Source organism: Girardinichthys multiradiatus, chromosome 5 (assembly GCF_021462225.1).
Source record: "Girardinichthys multiradiatus isolate DD_20200921_A chromosome 5, DD_fGirMul_XY1, whole genome shotgun sequence".
NCBI classification, from domain to species: Eukaryota; Metazoa; Chordata; class Actinopteri; order Cyprinodontiformes; family Goodeidae; genus Girardinichthys; species Girardinichthys multiradiatus.
Window position 1 is genome coordinate 3,209,944 of NC_061798.1, and position 12,972 is coordinate 3,222,915.

The 12,972-nt window shown below is 42.8% G+C and overlaps 1 protein-coding gene across 1 annotated transcript in view; it reads left to right on the top strand.

The window, feature by feature from the left end:
* Positions 1–12,972, top strand: part of LOC124868280 (teneurin-3-like) — a 474,572-nt gene that overhangs the window by 194,818 nt on the left and 266,782 nt on the right. The gene's annotated exons all lie outside the window — the stretch shown is intronic.

Here is a 12,972-nt window from a genome sequence, read left to right on the forward strand (position 1 = left end):
AGCTTTCATGTAAGGAGCTTACATGGAATTTTACCATCAAAATGTTCCAGCTTATCAGAAGAGACCCCTCTGCATTCTGTTTTTGTGTGAGTTAATTGTTGCCTCAGTTTCCTATTCATAGCTGACCGAATTAGTACCCGGTGTTGTGTTTTCCTGCTTTAGTCTTTCTGCTTCTGTTTTAGCGTGTCATGCATTGGGAAATGATATTCTGCATACCTTAACTCTCTGGGATCCAGGGTATATATGGTCAGTTTTGACTAATTTTGATTTTACCTAGATATTTTTCAACAGTTTAAATCCAGGTTTTGATTAAACTCAAACAGAGAGTGAGTTCATATTACTTAAATGTGTCTAATTTATTGACATTACTTGGTAATTGTTAGTAAGCTGAACTTTTTCGTGTCCTTTTTATTGTAATTGGATTTTTAAGTTCAATCAATTGTTTCTACTCAAACAAACTGAGTTCATATTACTCATACATGTGTCATTTCTTTACATTAATTGTGTTTCTGAGTAAAGTGTACTTCTTAATAGTCTATCTTATTGTAATTATCTTATTATTTGAGCTCAAACAACTCAATATCAAGTTTTGTCTGTTAGCAAGGCATTGACCTCACCCATCTGCCAAAAATCTATTTTAAACTATGTTTCCATTCATCATCAAATTGTGCAAATTGTTATTACAAAAATAGTGGAAACACCATTTTTGAAAAAATTCCCGTCTTTCAATAAAAAGGGTTTTGCTCTAGGATGATGTGGTTTTTTGGCCGAATCAAAACTGGTGTATTTAGCAAAACTGCAATGGAAACTCTTTTTTTTCGCATCACACTATGTGGATGTTACTACCTGGAAAAAAGACGAAGAAGATGACAGGAAGCAGTAGGAGGATGATGTTATAGAGATATACAGGTCCTTCTCAAAAAATTAGCATATTGTGATAAAGTTCATTATTTTCCATAATGTCATGATGAAAATTTAACATTCATATATTTTAGATTCATTGCACACTAACTGAAATATTTCAGGTCTTTTATTGTCTTAATACAGATGATTTTGGCATACAGCTCATGAAAACCCAAAATTCCTATCTCACAAAATTAGCATATCATTAAAAGGGTCTCTAAACGAGCTATGAACCTAATCATCTGAATCAACGAGTTAACTCTAAACACCTGCAAAAGATTCCTGAGGCCTTTAAAACTCCCAGCCTGGTTTATCACTCAAAACCCCAATCATGGGTAAGACTGCCGACCTGACTGCTGTCCAGAAGGCCACTATTGACACCCTCAAGCAAGAGGGTAAGACACAGAAAGAAATTTCTGAAAGAATAGGCTGTTCCCAGAGTGCTGTATCAAGGCACCTCAGAGGGAAGTCTGTGGGAAGGAAAACGTGTGGCAGAAAACGCTGCACAACGAGAAGAGGTGACCGGACCCTGAGGAAGATTGTGGAGAAGGGCCGATTCCAGACCTTGGGGGACCTGCGGAAGCAGTGGACTGAGTCTGGAGTAGAAACATCCAGAGCCACCGTGCACAGGCGTGTGCAGGAAATGGGCGACAGGTGCCGCATTCCCCAGACCTGGGCTACAGAGAAGCAGCACTGGACTGTTGCTCAGTGGTCCAAAGTACTTTTTTCGGATGAAAGCAAATTCTGCATGTCATTCGGAAATCAAGGTGCCAGAGTCTGGAGGAAGACTGGGGAGAAGGAAATGCCAAAATGCCAGAAGTCCAGTGTCAAGTACCCACAGTCAGTGATGGTCTGGGGTGCCGTGTCAGCTGCTGGAGTTGGTCCACTATGTTTTATCAAGGGCAGGGTCAATGCAGCCTGCTATCAGGAGATTTTGGAGCACTTCATGCTTCCATCTGCTGAAAAGCTTTATGGAGATGAAGATTTCATTTTTCAGCACGACCTGGCACCTGCTCACAGTGCCAAAACCACTGGTAAATGGTTTACTGACCATGGTATCACTGTGCTCAATTGGCCTGCCAACTCTCCTGACCTGAACCCCATAGAGAATCTGTGGGATATTGTGAAGAGAACTTTGAGAGACTCAAGACCCAACACTCTGGATGAGCTAAAGGCCGCTATCGAAGCATCCTGGGCCTCCATAAGACCTCAGCAGTGCCACAGGTTGATTGCCTCCATGCCACGCCGCATTGAAGCAGTCATTTCTGTAAAAGGATTCCCGACCAAGTATTGAGTGCATAACTGTACATGATTATTTGAAGGTTGACGTTGTTTGTATTAAAAACACTTTTCTTTTATTGGTTGGATGAAATATGCTAATTTTGTGAGATAGGAATTTTGGGTTTTCATGAGCTGTATGCCACAATCATCCATATTAAGACCATAAAAGACCTGAAATATTTCAGTTAGTGTGCAATGAATCTAAAATATATGAATGTTAAATTTTCATGATTACATTATAGAAAATAATGAACTTTATCACAATATGCTAATATTTTGAGAAGGACCTGTATAAGTCTACGGACTTTATATGTCTCTGGATGTTATTGTGTGAACAAACTTGTTCACGTGTAATTTTATTTGCATTTCTTATTTAATGGAAACACGGCAATAGCAAAATTGTGTTTTTTTGACATTAGCAGAATATCGACAAAGTTTTGTGCACATGTGCATTGGAAACACAGCTGTGGTGGTATACAGGTACTGTGACAATGGTGGTAGGGGTTTGCCTTGTAATTGGTGGGTTGCTGGTTCAAACCTTGGGCAGTATACTTCATGAAAGACATATTTTGAATTTTTGAATTGTTTAAACTATGTACCTTCAGTTACTGTAAATTGCCTATTACTACATTCAACTCAGATGTTCTATTCCGTTCCATTAGGGGCTCAAGTACATTGAACGAAGTTCACTTCACTCATTCAACTAATAGTTCATTACTTAAAAATTGTAAGGCAATGAGTTACCTTGATTTTTTTAAGTAGATTCTGTTACGGCTTGAGCAATGGACGAACCCAGAATGCAGACTAGCAGGCAGCATGATGTTAAATGGAAAAATATTTAATAACAAAAAAACTCACTCACAGGAGGTGACGGCAAAAACAGACATGGGCAGGCTTGGCAAGACAGGCTTCGTGTGAACAGCAGGACATGAGCATGAAAATGAAAAATGTTTCCGCGCCGATACATGATACAGGTGGAACACAAAACTGATTAACATGGTGCAGGTGAACCGAATAAACTTAATTGACAGAACAAAACGTGACTGGAGCAAAACATGGCTTGAACAGAATGCAAATCCAAGGAAACAAACTAATAGAAACATAACTAGAAAAACATGAAACGAAAACATAACCAGATCCAAAAACTTAACTTGACCGCACATGAACTAGAAGACAAAATCTAAAGCATGACTAGGAAAATAATAAACAGAGACATGATTAAAGACTGGAGCAGTGAAAAACATAAGGAAAAAACCAGATACCAAAAACCAAACAACCCCAAATTATAACAGAACCCCCCCCCCTTAAGGGCGGATACCAGACGCCCACAAGAGTCCAAACAAAAGACAACCCGACCAGGGCGGGTGGTGGGGGCCTTGGTAGGAGGGCCAGAAACAAAAGACAACCCGACCAGGGCGGGCGGTGGGTGCCTTGGCAGGAGGGCCAAAAACAAAAACAGAGTTCCGGCGGGCGACCAGGAGGTCGTCCCCAGCGGGCACAGAGTTCCGGCGGGCGACCAGGAGGTCGTCCCCAGCGGGCACAGAGTTCCGGCGGGCGACCAGGAGGTCGTCCCCAGCGGGCACAGAGTTCCGGCGGGCGACCAGGAGGTTGTCCCGAGCGGACACAGAGTTCCGGCAGGCGACCAGGCCTGCACCAAAGACGTGGAGGCCGACTGAGCAGAGTAGAGGACCTCCCAGACGCTCTGTGGAACTCCTGAGGCGTGGAGCCTGGCGCACCCTCAAAGGCAGAAGCTGAGGCGTCAGCCGGACGCTCAGTGGCATGAGCAGAGACTGAGGCCGAGCCTGGCGAACCCTCAGAGGCGTGATTAGAGCCTGGCGAACCCTCAGTGGCGTGAGCAGAGCCTGGCGAACCCTCAGTGGCGTGAGCACAGCCTGGCGAACCCTCAGTGGCGTGAGCACAGCCTGGCGAACCCTCAGTGGCGTGAGCACAGCCTGGCGAACCCTCAGTGGCGTGAGCACAGCCTGGCGTACCCTCAGTGGCGTGAGCACAGCCTGGCGAACCCTCGGTGGCGTGAGCACAGCCTGGCGAACCCTCAGTGGCGTGAGCACCGCCTAGCGAACCCTCAGTGGCGTGAGCAGAGCCTGGCGAACCCTCAGTGGCGTGAGCAGAGCCTGGCGAACCCTCAGTGGCGTGAGCAGAGCCTGGCGAACCCTCAGTGGCGTGAGCAGAGCCTGGCAAATCCTCAGTGGCGTGAGCAGAGCCTGGCGAACCCTCAGTGGCGTGAGCAGAGCCTGGCGAACCCTCAGTGGCGTGAGCAGAGCCTGGCGAACCCTCAGTGGCGTGAGCAGAAGCGTCGGCCGGACCCTCAGTGGCGTGAGCAGAACCTGGCGAACCCTCAGTGGCGTGAGCAGAGCCTGACGAACCCTCAGTGGCGTGAGCTGAGGCGTCGGCCGGACCCTCAGTGGCGTGAGCTGAGGCGTCGGCCGGACCCTCAGTGGCGTGAGCTGAGGCGTCGGCCGGACCCTCAGTGGCGTGAGCTGAGGCGTCGGCCGGACCCTCAGTGGCGTGAGCAGAAGCGTCGGCCGGACCCTCAGTGGCGTGAGCAGAAGTGTCGGCCGGACCCTCAGTGGCGTGAGCTGAGGCGTCGGCCGGACCCTCAGTGGCGTGAGCGGAGGCGTCGGCCGGACCCTCAGTGACGTGAGCAGAGGCTGAAGCAGAGCCTGGCGAACCCTCATCTCTGGGTTCAAAGGCCAGAACGAGGACAAAACGTTCCTTAAATCCCTCAGGAACAGGGTCCAGCGGCGCTTCTTCCTCAAACCCCTCGTCGCCGGGTTCAGAAGCTAGAATGATGACTAGTTGCTCCTTGAACCCTTCCGGAACAGGGTCCAGCGGCGCTTCCTCCTCGAACCCCTCGTCGCAGGGTTCTGAAGCCAGAACAAGGACCAGTTCCTCACTGAACCCCTGCAGGCTAGGAACAGGAGCTGAGGCGTCGCAGACACCCTCAGTGACGTGAGTTGAGGCGTCGCCGGGGCCCCCGATGACTTGAGCCGGGGCGTCCCTTTTACGACTTCCTCTGCGACGTGTGTCTGGCCTGGAGTCAGGCTGTCGTGGTGTGTCTGGCCTTGAGTCAGGCTGTGGTGGTGTGTCAGGCTTCCTGGAGACCTGAAGTGGGCTGCTCTGCAGCAGCTTCCTGGAGACCTGAAGTGGGCTGCTCTGCAGCAGCTTCTTGGAGACCTGGAGTGGGCTGGAGACCTGAAGTGGGCTGCTCTGCAGCAGCTTCCTGGAGACCTGGCGTGGGCTGCTCTGCAGCAGCTTCCTGGAGACCTGAAGTGGGCTGCTCTGCAGCAGCTTCCTGGAGACCTGGCGTGGGCTGCTCTGCAGCAGCTTCCTGGAGACCTGAAGTGGGCTGCTCTGCAGCAGCAGCAGCTCCCTGGGGTCCTGGTGTGGAAGGAGGTGGACGGCAGTAAAACTGCCTTACTGCAGCCTCATAATCCCTCTCCATCTGCTTGATTCTGTCCATCAACTCAGGAGAGGAATACATGAGGCTGGTCTTCCTGAAGCTCTTTATCTGTCGTGCGTAAAACCTCAAACGCTGCTCCAGCTCGTTAGGTGTTGCCTCAGAACACCGGGCTGGAGCGAGCGCAGACGGCATGGGCGGAGGTGCAGCGAGCCTGGGAGACAGTGCTGTGGCAGGCGAAGATGCGGGCTTACTTGCCGCAGCGCTCACGTAGGCTGGCTGGGAAACCACTTCCTCCCCAGCTGAACCACAGGAAGGTGCTCCACACCGGCGTTTCTTGCGGCGAGAGGAGGACGAGGGCTTCACTGCCGGACCAGAGTGCGCAGCCAGGGGAGCAAGCGGAGAAAGGCTACGAAGGGGACCTGTCCCTGGAACATGAATCGCCAACCTGGATCCATCATAAGCCGACTGCGGCACTGACAGCCCTGCAGAACGGCGCAACGACTTCTCCGCCTCCCGAGACAGGAAGGTAAAGAGGTCCACCGCATCGTGGCCAGACCCAGGACCAGAAGGTGCGAGTTCCATCTCCTCCAGGAGAAGTGGAGAGGGCACAACCTCCAGGTTGGTCGGCAGATTCCTCATAGCCTCCTCCTTCTGCCGTTCAACCCAGCGATCCAAGATATCTGCCTTGTGCGTGTCCGCGGGGTTCGTGGTTGGCGGAAACATTCTGTTACGGCTTGAGCAATGGACGAACCCAGAATGCAGACTAGCAGGCAGCATGATGTTAAATGGAAAAATATTTAATAACAAAAAAACTCACTCACAGGAGGTGACGGCAAAAACAGACATGGGCAGGCTTGGCAAGACAGGCTTCGTGTGAACAGCAGGACATGAGCATGAAAATGAAAAACGTTTCCGTGCCGACTAACTGAACAAGGTGTGTTTAAATGGAGCATGATACAGGTGGAACACAAAACTGATTAACATGGTGCAGGTGAACCGAATAAACTTAATTGACAGTACAAAACGTAACTGGAGCAAAACATGGCTTGAACAGAATGCAAATCCAAGGAAACAAACTAATAGAAACATAACTAGAAAAACATGAAACGAAAGCATAACCAGATCCAAAAACTTAACTTGACCGCACATGAACTAGAAGACAAAATCTAAAGCATGACTAGGAAAATAATAAACAGAGACATGATTAAAGACTGGAGCAGTGAAAAACATAAGGAAAAAACCAGGAACCAAAAACCAAACAACCCCAAATCATAACAGATTCTGCATATCTGGGTTTACAATGAATACAAACCATTACTATTGCCTTATGTTATATCATTTCTTCAGTACAACCTTAGCTGTGTGAATTTACATATATATTTTGTGTTTGGACATACTGTAATTGCATTTTGGACCTAAAGTCACTCAAAAACATAAAGTCAGAGTAGGACAAAAGTTTCTTTTTTCACAGTGAAATCCACAAACATGTATAACGAATCCTTTTATAATCTGGAAAGTAAATATACACTGTAGATTTCTAAAATATATGCACAAATATTGCAAACAACACAGTTATATATTATTTGCAGGAAAATAAAGTCATTTCATTCATTTGTGTACAACTATATATAACTATTTACAAAAGATCATGGTTCAAAACAGATGCTAAAATAGATATATTTGTGCCAAATAAATTATGATGGTGGCAATTACTTTATCAATGTTTGTACAACTACTTAGAGTTAAAGCAAAAGACTCATCAGGTCACAACCAGACACACATAAAACTGTTTCTGTCCACCAATAAACAGAGGGGCACATCCCAGGTCTGGCACTTCCATGACGTGTGATACCGTTTTGTCCAGGAGGCAGTCTTTGCATTTCAATCTGCCTTTGGTGGCGTTTAGTGCAGGATCTGTGGCTGTGGAAATGGCTACAGGAACATGATTAACTGATCTATTGGACCCAGTGGTGAACGGGACCCCACAGGTACGAAGCTCCCACTTCATCTTTCAAATATGAAGGGCTTGCGCTGTCTACTGAACATTCAGTCTTTGCATCATCCTTTACATATAAAATAAAAACCATTAAACTACACCTAGCTTACAAACTGAGTGTCACTAATCCCCCAAGTATCAAAACTCGCCACCAACATGGCTATCCATTCACACATCACTCCAGCATTATTCTTCAGTGTTACTCTGTTCGTCCCTGTCTTGTGCAATTTTCCACCATCTTTTAGTATCTAAAGACTGTTTATTCTTATTGGTCAGATTTCCACCAAGAGGAAAGGAGGTCTCATGTTGTTGTCTTTTTTTATGTTTGCAAGCACATCCTGTTCACAGATTAGCCGGTTTTTTGTCATTTCTTGTTGCAATAAACGCGACAATGCTCTGAAAAAAAATAGTTTAATTAATTTAGCATAACTCTAGTTTTACTTGACCTATTAACACATTTAGACTGGTGTACAGTTCACAATCGACCCTTTAAACCTGAATTGAAACTGAGACTCATGAATATAATGAGTGGTTATTTGGGCTACTGGTGCCTTTCTTATCTTGAAGCAGTCAGGCCATTCTGACCTAGCCGCTGAAATGAACAGGGAATTTTGCTCCTCTCTGGATGTTTTCTCCTTTTCAGACCATTCTAAATTAACCTGAGGGATGGTTGCATGTGATAATCCCAGTAAATCAGTGGTTTCTGAAGTACTCAGACAAACATGTCTGCCAACACCACCACATAAAAATACCCTTTCTTACTCAATGTGATGCTCAGTTTGAACTTCAGCAAGTCTTTTTTTAGGTGCATAAATGCATTGAGTTGCTGCTATGGGATTGGCTGATTTACTATTTCTGTTAATAAGCCATTAGACAGGTGAACTTGATAAACTGACCAGTGAGTGTATATTGATTGTTTAAGTTAACCAATATGATGTATCAATGATATGCTGTACATTGACTATGGCCTGCCCATACTTTGACCACAAACTTGGTCCTCAACTCAATAGCCCAGCACTCAAAGGACATTTTCAAAGCAGAAGCGATGCTAACATCAAAAGGAAACGGTTTAGGTGATTTGTGCTTCTGAAGGATCCATTTTGGGCACTTTCCTGGGAAAATGTGTTGATATCTCTCTCCAGTTTAGAAAGTCAGAATGAATTGTATGTGCATATGTTCTAGCTTATGTTGAGTGAAAGTTAGTATTGCTGTAGTTGTGCTATCAGGATTTAAACATGTTTCTTTAACCTTCCTTGATCGGGTTACTTTTTTGTGTGCAGAAGCTTGCTCGCAGCACCTTTAAATATGTACAGTACAACACAGAAATAAGCCTCTTTATGAAGTCACCTCTACAATAAACCAGCAAACACAAACCTGTCTTCATAACTTCCATGGTCATTCACAACGCATCACCAGATGCAGCAAAGACCTGACCTTAAAATAATGGGACATCTTCAGCTTCCCTAATAAGTATTATTTCTTACATAACACTCACTGTAGTAGATCCCACCTTGAAAGTGTCTTCTAAAAGGGTAATAGAGAACAGAGTAATTAGATACTGTTATATAGTTAGACTCGAAACACATACATTCACACAACACACAGTTTCACTCTAACTAGGCTATAAATGCTATTTGAAGGATAAATAATATAGATAAAGTTTTGGCAATGTTCCAGAATATTAGCAAGGAAGATTTGGATGGAGCAGAAATAATGAACATGGAGAAATCTGAGGGGGATGAGGTCAGTGATCAATATTACCAGAAGACAAAGACATCATTGACGGGATCCTGAGGTAATATTCCAGCAGAGCTGCAGACCTTAAGAAGGCCTGTGTCTGTGTGTTTTACAATATTGGATGTCACTGTGGGGTCCTCTGCTATACCTTGATGCATGGCTGATCTGGTATGCGTTCATATTTGAACTTTGTACACAACTGCACAGATAGTACATCACACCCTTTCTAGTTTGTTAATGTCTTTGGGGGATAGAACAGGCAAAAGCTGTATTATTATTACATTCTAAACACAGAAACAGAAAAAATATTATTAATTTCAGTTACAAACTCATCTACACAACTAAATCCACACAGTGCAACTCAAAAAGTTACTTTAATGAAACGAAAATATTATACAAAAACGTAAACCCTTGATTTGGTTGTACCCAGCGATGCAATCAATGACTTCAAGAACCGATACAAACAGGAAGTGCTGACCCTCCCCCACCTCCATACACCTGTCCTGGGTGTAAGATCTGAACAAAGGATTAGCAATGGTGAGTATATACAAAGAAACATTAACATAAATTTACCTTTAAGATTAGGAAAACTCAAATTAAGGTATGTAAGGCAACGTTACAAAATCTATGTTAAACTAAAGCATTATGAATAACTTTAAAACAAAAAGCAACAATTTATGAATATGTTTAAGGGACAAGTGATGAATTATTTTAATCTCAACAACTTTGTCACAATAACTGTTTAATTCAGACTTGTCATCAGCTAGCTGCACAGCTGTCAAACAATTCTGGTACAGAGAAGATAAGAACACTCCCCATAACATTCCTGTAGAATTTCACCATTACAACCTTATAAACTTTAAACTTCTTTAGCCAGAAAGGTAAATACCTTGGTGCGCGTTTATACACAATAGGGCTGAGGTTTTTAGTCACTTCAACATTAAATTACATAATGCTGTTTAGGAATTTAAATTCAGCAATTCACTATAGAGACTTATTCATGATTCCTAAAGCGTGTCCTACACGTTTTTTCAGACTTGAACAACCATCTCCTTGGTTTTGGAGATGCTGAGACCTAAGTTGTTATGAGTAAACCACTCTTCCATTTAATTGGCAAGACACTTCCTGTGTGGGATGTGATACCTAAGACATATTGTTATGCGTAGATGTGCTTTTCCCTCAAGTGTCAATGTGTTAAGTTAGTGTACGACATTTACAAGTGAAGAACAAGGGTAACCAGACTAGGAAATAGGACAAACTAACTGACATGGTCTTTAATGGAAGGATCTGATGATTAGTGAACAAAACAGAATTAGTGAAAACTGCTGGGAAGGTGATGAGGGACATGAGAACCAGATCAACAGAATTCAGTGCAGTTGAGGTAGGACCTAACTGAGGAAAAATGACTAATCAACAAGGGAAGAATACATGGAAATGTAACAGGACACAAAAGGGTTTTAGTAACAAAAAGCTAAAGACTTACACCAAAACCAAAAAGAATAGAACACTAGAAAGAAATAAGAACCTCAAAACAAAAGTGAACTGTAAATGGGAGAGAGTGTCTAAAAAACTGAAATGAATTACAATACACAAAGGATCCAAACAAAAACCAAAACCACTAACAAAACACAAAGACCAATAGACCTTGACAGTTTGTGATTTATGTTTATAGGTAAAAAATAGAATATCATGATAAAGTTAAACATTTTCAGAAAGTGAAACTCATAAACTATTTAGATTCATTACACATAGAGTGAAATTGTCAAGCCATTATTTCTTGTAATTTTGATGGTTATGGTAGAGATGTTAGGTAATGACCATATTATAACCTACAAGATCATGGGGAGCAATGCTGACGACACAGATGTCCAGAAGACATTCACTGACACCCTCTACAAGAGGGATAAGCCACAAAAGGTCATTGTTAAACAAGCTGGTTGTTCACAGAGTGCTGTATACAAGTGTATTCATATGACGTAAAGTGAAAGGAAAAAGTGTGGAAGGCAGAGATGCACCAGCAACATGGATAACTGCAGCCTTGCAAGGATTGTCAAGCAAAATCCAATCAAGAATTTGGGGGAGATTGACAAGGAGAGGGTAGAGGCAGGAGTCACCTCATCAAGGTCCACTCTGGACAGATGGATCCTACACATGGGTTACAAACGTTGCAATCCTTCTTTCAAGCCACTCTTGAACCAGAGACAACACCAGAGGTGTCTTACCTGGACTAAGGAGAAAGAAAACTGGACTGCACAAAATCCATGTTACTGGAAGCCCACTGTAAGCCATAATCATTAAACTTACAATAAAAAAGGTTTGAAATATTTCACCCTGTAATTAATCTATATAATATGAGTTTCGCTTTCTGAAATGGGAGAAAATATTAAACTTTTTCCAGATATTCTCATTCTTTTTAGATGTACCTGTATGTATGTTTAACAAGACCTAATGAGTATTGGTTGCTAACAGAGTATTCTTTCAGTTCTGTTCGCTAGTGTGTTTGGACTAACGGTAAATAAGTAAATAAGCTAACATAGAAGTGACTCCAGCTGCTCATTGGGTGAGAACAACTACTGCCTTTTGAGAAACCAATGTTTCCTAAAAAGCTCTTACTAACCAAGGTTGCCAGCAAAAGTCCTGCTATCTTCCTGCTTCATTTTCACCAGAAGAATAAAGAACTGATAAAAAATCAATTGCATTCAGATCCACATGCTCATAGTGTTTTTAAACTCACACCGTTAATCTTATTGTTTACTGGTGCTTCACTTACACCACAGAAATTCAGTTTTTCTGTTAAAGGACCCACAGTCCAAAAACTTTATTTATATTTATAAGCACTTGCAGAGAAGCGAGTGCCTCCTTATCTGTGTGACACATGAAAGCATACATGTGGCTTAAATGTCCCCAAATGATTTAATATGCATTTGTAAAAACAAACTAAACACAAAGGCCTTTTGAACACATTTAGATAATGGTTTTAAAGAGTCTTCTCTAAAGCGCTTAAGCTTAGGAAAAAAGAATGAGAAATTAGATTTTGGTTTAAGTAGGCCTACTACAAAATATAAATTGAGACAACCCTGGATGTCTGTCTGATAAACAAACTCTGTGTTCAATTTAGATAAAAAAAAATATAGGGTTTGAAACAATTTTTTTAAAATGGCGCTGAACCAAATTCTAAGAAAAAATAAAAGAATCCACTCCATGCTCAAAGAAGAAAAAAGAGAGGTGAAAATGTATATTTAAATAAATAAATAGCAGCAAAACATTGTTTTTATTGTGTATTATAGCCATGCATTAGAAATAGGAATGTAATTCAATTACATTCTATGCATTTTAATTTAATTTAATTAGAATAAAATTTCCTTGAATTGAAATGATGTCTGAATTTTATGTAAATCTAATTGTTAAATGTGGTTGAATTGACTGGCTGTGGACGATATTAATTGAATATAAATATGAGATGTTAGATTTCATGTTAAAAATATACAGATGCCATTTAGCCTCAACATCAATCTAGCAGCACACACACACACACACACACACACACACAAAACTGTGGACCCTGTGAGCTCGGTAATTTATACATAGACGCTCACATTTATGTTTCAGTTTCAAACAAATTTTTATATAAGTA